Source organism: Psammomys obesus, unplaced genomic scaffold, assembly GCF_907164565.1.
Source record: "Psammomys obesus unplaced genomic scaffold, mPsaObe1.curated_primary_1811, whole genome shotgun sequence".
NCBI classification, from domain to species: domain Eukaryota; kingdom Metazoa; phylum Chordata; class Mammalia; order Rodentia; family Muridae; genus Psammomys; species Psammomys obesus.
Genome location: NW_026596039.1, coordinates 8,770,157 through 8,780,074, shown reverse-complemented (window position 1 = coordinate 8,780,074; position 9,918 = coordinate 8,770,157).

Sequence of the window (9,918 nt, the reverse complement as noted above, 5' to 3'; positions counted from 1 at the left end):
GTGAATCCATAAAATGCTTTATTAGCACTAACACCAATGGGAGTAGATATTGCTGTCTCCTACTTGGCATGCAGATACTGCATTTCATAACATGAGGTTTACATAAAAGTGATTGTTCTCTCTGATTGGCATATAGGAGATGTTTTCTGGTGATGAGTACACTCCTGCCAAGGCTGGCCAATAATCTTTCAGGGTCTGGATTTTTGCAAACTTTCTTTGTCAGAGGCTCTACATAGATGCATTGATTTACCTGTGACAGCAATAAAGAATCTGAGATCCTGGCAGGGAAACCAAAGGAAAAATCTGGGCTATTGAAGACCTAGGACCAAAGCGTGGAAGAAATTCCCTGGCTGCTGATACACCCAGAAGCGAAATGCAGACTCCTTGGAAAGTCCATTTCCTCACATCCAAGAGAACAAGAACAGCAGAGAAGGGTGAAGAATTCACTGGAAGGTTGACAGTGATCAGAAAGAAGACAGAAGGAAGGGAGGAGGAAGAGGAAGGAGAGAGACATGAAGAGGAAGAAGGGGGGATGGAAGGAGGAGGAAGGAGAGGGAGAGGAAAGGAAGAGGAGAGGGGCAGAAATAAGGCACTAGCTTGCTAGAGAAAACCATGTCGACAGAGGAAGACACAGCCTAAAGGTTGACAGGTAACTGAGAAGTCATGAGACAGAAAACTAAAAAAAAGATCATTGGGCAAGTGACCAAAGGTGTCACTAAACATTTTAGTGACAGTGGTTTGGAGGATGGACATTTTTTCTTACATCTTGGCTCATTTGTTGCTCATAATAAATGAGAGCTAGAAAGTAAGGGCCTGAGAATATGGGACTGAGGCAGAAACTGAACCAAAACGTTGGCACAGCCTCTTTGTGTCACCTCCTGGAGTGTCTTTTGACAGGGTGCTTTGAAGACAAAGTGAGGCTACTATTGGCAGAAAGAATGGGGTCAAGGTCAAGGGAAGCAAAGGTGAAGCATTTGTTTAAAAAGTCACATGGTAAAGAAAGGCTAAGTAGCAATTTCAAGGGCTTTTGATTCTAAGTATAATAATAATAACTAGTTGGGGCTAATAGAAAGAAGGGCTGGATGTCAGAAGACACGGGACAAGATTCTATGAGGGAGCAGAGATCCAGAGAGTAAACTGGGACCCAGTTGTTAATATCCTAGAGACAAATAAAGAGAAAGGCATGGAGATAGAGTTTGCGTGTAAAACTTTATGGGACCAAGAGCACATGTACAGGGCGTTGACAGGCAAATAGCCCCCAGCCCATTGTATGAGGACACTCGGAAAGCTGTCCAAGGCTAAGGGGGCATTTGTAGAAGCAAAGGCTCTGTAGATTTTTTCAGTGAGTTTCTGACACTGTCATGTTCCATTACTGTCCTCTGGGGTTGATTTGATAAAAGGGCCCAGAGACGTCTTAACCCAGAAAAGCTACTTGCTGTCGTTCCCTGGTATAATGAACCCAGCCACAGACTTGGCCAACCAATTCTCGGTATACCAGATTCTCCTCAGCTTTGTGTCAGGAGCTCTAACTCCTAGACACTGTACATACAAGTTAGACCTGTTATCTTAAACATGCAGTGATGGAAGCGATCATAAAGTAATAGAATATCAAGTGCTGGAAAGATTACCCAGTCTGATTCCAGAATTCCTTTGTAGCTCAGCACCAGATGACCTACACATCATCTCCTGTGACAAGACACCCATTGCTCCTTTAGGCAGCTTGTTCCATTTTTGAGCATGTCTAATGGATATAAAATTCTTCCTCATATTGCCTCAGATCTGACCTCTAGGGAATTCAAAATGCAGAAATAAATTGGCTAATTCCCATTCCTTTGGGACTGAGCATCAAAATTTGAAAAAAGCCATCATATGCCCTGTGTTTTCTATGTCTCAGGGAGAGCCAGGCATTTTTTCCCGTAATTTCTGAGCCCTTTGGTGTCCCATCAAGAACCCCATGCACATACTGTAGTATGCAATGGTGACAGGTGAGCCTGCCTTCTCATCCTGCCCCTTTGTTCATCTCTGATGTCCTTTGACCAACGTCTCTTTATGTCTGGTTTCTATTTTGTCAGATCCATCCTGAATACTGAATATTTTCTTACTAATCCTAAACAGGACTTTTTATATGTCGCTGACCTTGTAGAAAAAAATTAATTGTTCTTCATCATGTGAGATGAAGTCAGGATACCTCCAAAATGTGCTCCCTTCTGTCAGGTTTTCTCATTCACAGCTGCACTTACCAATTTGTTTATTCACTGAAGAAACAGCACTATAGAGTGACTGCTGTATGGTAGGCATATTGGTTTGGATATGAAAAATCCTGCAAAAGCTCATGTGTGGAAGGGTTGGTCCCCAGCACAGCAATGCTCAGAGATGAGCGCTTGGGAAGTGAGCAGATCATGAGGTTCATGAGTAGATTAATTCACTGATGCAGTCACAACTGGTTAGGGTATTGTAGTGATGGAAATGTAAGAGGTGGAACTGAAGGTAGTGAATAGGGCCTTGGAGCGATACTCTTAAGGGCTTTGTCCTCTCTCTCTCTCTCTCTCTCCCCTCCCTCCCTCTGATCTGCCATATTTCTCATGATGTTTAACATTGCTCAGACCCACAGAGGGAGTCGAGTGACCACAGACTGACACCTCCCAAACCATGATCTCAAAAATAAAAACTTCCTCCATTTAATTTGTTTGTCTCAGCTATTTCATCTCAGCTTTGGAAATTTAACAAACACTTGAGACACTCTAGTAGACTGTAGGGATGCATGGTCCTTAACAGGAAAGGGTTAAGGTGTGATAGTGTGATGATGGGAAAAAAGGACTTATGAGTATATATATTACTAAGCACATCAAGATTATTGTTAAATATGGTGCTAATAATATGCAACAAGGAGCTGGATAAATGGTTCAGTCAGTCAGTAAAGGGTCTGCCTCCAAACCTGACATCCTGAGTTTGGTCCTCGGAACGTGGAACGTACATGATGAGAAAGGAGAAATGACTCAGTCAAATTGTCTTCCATCCTCCACATGGGTGCCACAACATTTGTGCACACACACAAATTTAGAAATTAACATACATATACAGCATTTTAAACTTAGAAAACAGAAACTATGCAACAGAAGTGAGGAAGGGAATGGCTCATTGCACTTGGAGTAAGCTAGGAGAATTTATCTCTGATGGTGCTGATGAGACCTGTAGAGTGAATACAAGGAAAAACAGAAACATGGTGAGAAAGTGTCTGAAACATCACACACTGAAATATTCCAACCCTAACACTTTAATGTTGGAAGAAGCAATGTGATAAGCTGATAAGTTTTTACTAATTATTGCATTTGTGTGTGTGTGTGAAAAAAGAGAGATACAGGAAGAGAGGGAGAGATATGAGGGTTGGGTTGGGTTGGCAATAGAGAAACAAGCTATCAAAATTAAGAGACTAGTGAAGACCCTGGTTCTCAGCCCTGGTCACATGCCACACATTAGATTTACATGGGAAGTGTGAAAGGGAACAATGTTAAGGCCTCAGCCTGAGATTCTGAAAGAACCCACGCTTCAGTGTGCCTTCCATGCATGGGAGGAGGGAATGTACAACACAGGCAGGGAAATCTTGCGTCAGACTATTTTCCAAAGTGTTTGTAAAATAGGCGATTGTGCTGAAATATGTTCTCTTTATTCAATTTCATGTTTTGCCTTGGGAGCATCTCCAGCTCCACCTCCAAAAGCTCTTTACTTGTCTCCCTTTGTTTGTGTGGCAGTCCTTCTCTTCAGACATGGTTTTCCTGTTTCCCTCTCTTGAAGTTTTTCTGCATCTTCTTTTGCTTCCCACCCTGGCCTCACTCAGAAATCAGTTAACCAGTTCCTCTCACTTCCTACCTTGTTGCTATACGATGGCAAAATCACTCCCACACCAAAGACATGGGCACTAAAATGCTATTGTAGGATCCTAAGCAAGGTAAGGGCTGAGTATTTCAAAATATACCCATATTCAGATGTTAAATAAGCACACTGGCAAGGCATGTGGTTCGGCGTGTGAAGCTTCCATGCTTCCTATGAAACCATGAAACATTTTACGGACACCTCATGATATAAGCACAAGTGATATTAGCTCAGTCTCTAGCCTCTCTTCTTCCTCCTGAAAATGGAGGTAGAATTAGGAGTTCCAAGCCTCTAATGACAAGTTGGTCTCTCTAGTGACAAAACATTGACAAGGAATCCACCAATAGTCACCTCATTGCAACCCAAGTCCATCCCGGAAAACTTCAAGGGATTAGGAAATTTGTGTGAAGGTCTGAATTTAAAGACTAAATATTAGAAGAAAAGATGCACCCAACATCCCTTTCTAGAAATTTGTTTGAGAAGATGTGGACAGAAACCAAATAGACATCTCTCATTATATCACAATATGACGCTAAGAAATGGGTTGTTCCTCAAGGGAGAGAGCTGATCAATAACATCAAATACCACAAGAGGTATGGGTAAATAAGGACTAAAACAATGGCCCTGGACTTGACCATGAAAGGTCATTCGGGACTTGTGAGAGTACTCTTAGTTGCACAGTGAAACAGTGAAGGCAGCTAGTAATGATTCATAAGGTATATGGGAAATAAAAAGGAGACAAACTCACACACAACCACTACCTTTATACATAATGTGTTTCATATGTATAAAGTTAGAAAAATTAGAATTTTCATATATATGTATATATTTAAACCTAAACCATAAAAACAACATGGGGAGCTTTAAAGTAGATCATAGCCATGAAGAAGCATAGATAGTTTCTAAAATGTTTTTGATTGTTTTATAGATTGATTATGAATCATAAGAGCCCTGAGAACATTGAAATGAAAGGAAAATGCTAAAAAGTGAATGAGGTGAGCCTGGAGGGGATAACAGAAGAAACAATGCCCCAAGGAGGTAGGAATGGTAACGCTTGGATAGAATGGCCATAGAATTGTGGAGCTTCCTGAGCATGTGGCTTTAGAAACAGGTAGAGTGCCTATCACTCCTTATTTTCTGTGAAATAGAAGGCAAGAGGCACAGGAAAGCATGATGAGGGAAAGATTGGTTTGAAATACTGTCTAAAGGAATTTGGGAAGTGAATTCCAAGAATGAAAGGAAAAGCTTACTAAATGAAACTCAAGTCTAGTTCATAGAAACTCAACATCTCTATTGGTGTCAATTTTCATGGGAACACAGTTTTCATCAGTTCTACTCAGCTGTACATGTGTAGGAGGACAAGAAGTGGAGATTAAAGAATGGATTGAAGGAAGGTGCCATTTTTTTAAAAAAAGGAACAAAAAGCTATGGTTTTGAGGGAGCCATTCAAGATTTATATAATTGATAAATGAAGGAAAAGGAAGGAATCAGGAAACTGCTTGTACCCGTGGTGTTGAAAAAGCAAGCAGAATAGGATTAAAAAAAATTTTTTTTAAAGCAAATCCATTGTCTTGGCAAGAAGGACACAATAGTTTTGGAATAGCCACGCCAATGAGCAGTAGGTAGGTTGTAGCCAGAGAAGAGTGGAAGCAGTTTTCTGCTGGACTGAAGACACAGATACTGGGCTGGATCAAGTTTTCAGGATTGTTAAACTAAGACACCAGCTGGCGGGATGCTTGGGAGATCAATGCCTATAGAACATGGTTCTGTGAACAGGCATCTCTGGCCTCAGTGGAGCTTGTATCTCGTTTGAATGTCTCAGCATCTCATCTTCCCTGCTCCAGGATTACACTCTCCTCCTTTTGCCTCTCTAACTGATCCTGTAGCCATTCTTTTTTTGGGGAACTCTAGGTCTCCCAATCTGGGTGAAGAACAGATTTTTATTTCCTGTTCTCTCAGTGTGCTGTTTCTGAAGACAAGCCAGTAAGCCCCTCTGGTTCTGAGAGTTTTATTGCTGATTGCTGTCAGCAACAGAAGTGGAAGTGACAGGTGTCAAATGCAGGAAGCCGCCATTTCCAGACTCTTACACCATTCATTCTGGCAGTCTCTGGGGTGTATTTTATTACTGTCTTCTGAGAGATGCTATGAAGGCAAGAATCTTGATTTCTCCTTTTGTTCCTAAAAATGAGGCTCAGAAAACCATCCCTTGGAGTTTCCTACTCTCTCTCCGAGGACAGGCCAATCTCTAGCTCCTTTATTTGATGACATATAAAAGAAAAATTTTCCAAAATAGAGCCTGTGTTCTCCCAACCAAAATTAAGCATGTTCTCATATTTTAATGTGGGGCTATATTATTTTAAACAGAGCATTTAAGATACAAATAGTGTACTCCACATATCCTCCCCACGGCTTCCCTCCCCATAACTCTCAGAACTTCCATTCATGTTCTGTGCTTTTACTATGCGTTTATCTATAGATAACATCCATCCTATTTCAATTAGGTTTTGCTCATTCAATTTCTGTTTGCGATTTAGCCATCTTGCTGTATGTGGATCAATTCCAGACATTCTAATTATCATATAGTATCCCACTGCAGGAATAAAGGAGTTATTCTCCCAGAGAGAGACAATTTGTTTCCATTTACTCACTGTTACAAGAAGGGCCATACTGAGGTTCTTGGACCTCATTTCCTTGGGTACATTTGCTAGACTCAGCAATTTAAAATGTGTGTTTATAGAACAGACAGTAGGAAGGACGTTGCCAAATGTTATTCATGGTAAGAATATGTTTAATTTTTTTAAGAAGATGGAAGACTATTTTCCAAAGTGTTTGTAAAATTTTACACTCCCCCATTCCCCCAACTCATGTGATGAAAGTTCACATAGCTCTGAACCCTTAGGAATCTTTTGTATCATGTCCTTTTTATTTCACTCACTGTAATTGGTGTAAAAAGTGTTATCTCCGTGTGGTTTTCAGTTACTTTCCTTGATAACTAACAATGATACTAAGCAGCTTTTCAGGTGACTGATGGCCATTTGTTCTTCATGAAGTCTCTGAGAGATGGTCAGTATTTGCTGTCAACTGAGGGATTAAGTTAATTGAGATACGAGAACACACCCTAGATGTGGGTGGCACCACCTGATGGGCTGGTGTTTCTGACTGAATTAAAAAAGGGAAAGACAGCTGAGTACCAGCGTTCATTGCTCACAGCAGAATCACTGTGACCAGCTGCCTCCTGTCCCTTCCTCCATTACTTCTCCACAACACACTAAATTCCCTGGACTTGTAGGTCAAAATGAGCCCCATATTTCTTAAATTGTTTTTATCGGGTATTTTATCATGGCACTGAGATAGGACACTAGTACACAGTATTTAAATGGTTTTGCCAGTCTTTTTAAAAATTGGGTTATTATTGACTTTCTTATTAAACTGGAGTAAATTGATTATATATTCTGAATTGGGGTTTTTTTTTTATAAATTTGTAAGATACACATACTGAGAAATTTTTCTTCTAGTCTGTGGCTTTCCTTCCCCCTCCTCTGATAGTATGATAATACACATTAGAAAATGAAAACTTAAGACTTCTGGTTTTTGTCTTATCCAAGAAATCCTTGCCTACCTCAAAACCATGAAGTATTTTTAAAATTACTTTGATCTGGAAGTATTATAATTTTATCAGCTACACTTAGGCCTTTGATTCATTTGGAGTTAATTGTGGTGCATGTCATCAGGAAACAGCTGACTCATATACTATTCTCATATTATATCTATATTATTTTTTGAGAAGAATTTTCTGTATCGATTTACCTTGTCATTTTCACTGAAATTCAATTTAACTTGTATATAAAGATTTATTTCTTATTCCTCTATTCTGTTCCATTAATCCTACACACACACACACACACACACACACACACACACACACATTTTAATACTCCTGAATAAGTTTATAGTAGGTATGGAAAGTTGGTATTATAAATTGTTTGAATCTGTTACTTTTCTAGGAAACGATTTGACTAGTCTAAAGCATTTAATTTTATATAAATTTCAGAAGCAGTTTGCCAAAGTTTTAAGATAATCCCATCGAAGCTTTGATTAAATTGTTTGGATCTATAGGTTAAATTAAAGACAACCAGTGCCGCAATATTGAGTCTTTCAGTCTATGAACATAGTCTGTCACACTATGCATCAGTCTTAAACTCACACAATATTAGTAGTTTTCAAGGTAGAAATATCACATGTGTTTTCTACACATTTTTACATATTTTCATACTTTATGCTAAAATATACACTATAGGATTGCATAATGTCTTATCTCACTTCAGGTTGTTTGTTAATAACATACAAATGCAAGTAATATTTGTATTTTACACTTATGTCTTATAGACTTGTCACAGCTGTTTATTCTGTAACTGTTAAAATAGGTTCCTTAGATTTACTATAGGCTTTATAACTTCAATGTCATCTGCAAATATAGTATTTCTCCCTGTATCTCAGTCCACCTGCTTTTATTTTATTTTTAAAAATGTTTATTATGTTTCCTTATTGTAATTGAGTGAAAAACATGAAATATATCATTTAATCCATTAAGACACACTACTCAATAGTCTTGAGTATTATCACAACATCATACGAACACCACAGCATAGTTCTGATAGACAAAATATAACCCTTTATCATTCAGGACTCCTGCCTATTCACCTAACATCACCTCTTTTTCTGTGTAGCTTTTTCTTCTTTATGGTTTTGTTCTGAATAAAAATGTAAGCTTTAATAACAAGTAAAACTGTATATTTAAAGCAACAATATGATGATCTGATAAATATGTACATTGACTATATTATCATGATAAAGTTCAAACATCGTGTATCCAAATTCTAATGGTCCACACAGTACCATGACCCACTACTCACTTGCTGCCCCTTAGATCCTCAGATCGATATCCATCCTGTGGTAGAAAACTGGTATACACTATGACCCATAGCTCCTCAGCCCCGCCTTCCTCCACTCCTTGGCATCACTGTTCCATTCTCTACTTCTCTGAGTCTGACTTTATAAAAACACATTCTGAATGTAAGCAATACTGTACATCCTTTGGTTTTTCTTGTCTGGTTTATTTAATTTAGTGTTCTGGCCTTAGTGGAATGCTCAGGTTCATCCATGTTTTCACAAGATAAGTAAATAAGTATGTATAGGGTGGTTCTCTTTATCTGTTGGTAGTTGTTCTCATTTCTTGGTCACTGTGAGCGATGACGGCAACAATGTTGCGGTGAGCAAGGAATAGAGATGTCTTCTAATGGTGATTTTGAGGAGACTTCTGTGGAAGACAGCAGACCAGGGGCCACATCTCTGTGACTCAGAACAAGAGAAGAGTTAGGATTTAGAAGTGTTATCAGTTATTTTTTTTTTTAACACAAATCACTTAAGGAGAAAAGGATAAGCCTAGGTGGGTTTTCCTCCACAAAGCGGCAGCCATTCTCCTGTCTGCACATTAAATGGCTCACACTGGACAGGAACCAATGGTAGAGCTCCAGAAGGGAGTGTAAAAGGGATCAATGGCCACAGAAAGAACTTTAGTCAGCAGATGATTGAAGTAAGGAAATCAATCCAGGACTCAGGGAAGAAGTTAGCTAAATGGATAAAATGGTAATTTGGAAAAAACAATCCAAAAACATGATGGAAAACTTAAGGAAATTGAGACTCTGAGAAAGAACCAACCAGAAAAATTGGAAACCAGAGTCAATCAATTAAATAAGAAACACAGAGGAAAGTATCAGCAGCAGGCAATGCTGAGAAGAAGATTTCAGGAGTGGGGACAAGGTCCAAACAGCAATGCATGCAGCCACATATAAAGATAAAAAAATATCGATGACAATACCAAGACCTCTAAGCTATCCTCAAGGGAACAAACTTAAGAATTCACAGGATAAAAGAGGGATCAATCCAAAAAGTGTAGACAATTTATTCAGTGAAATTAAAGCATTAAATTTCCTAAACCTGAAAAATAAAATAAAATAAAATAAAATAAAATAAAATAAAATAAAATAA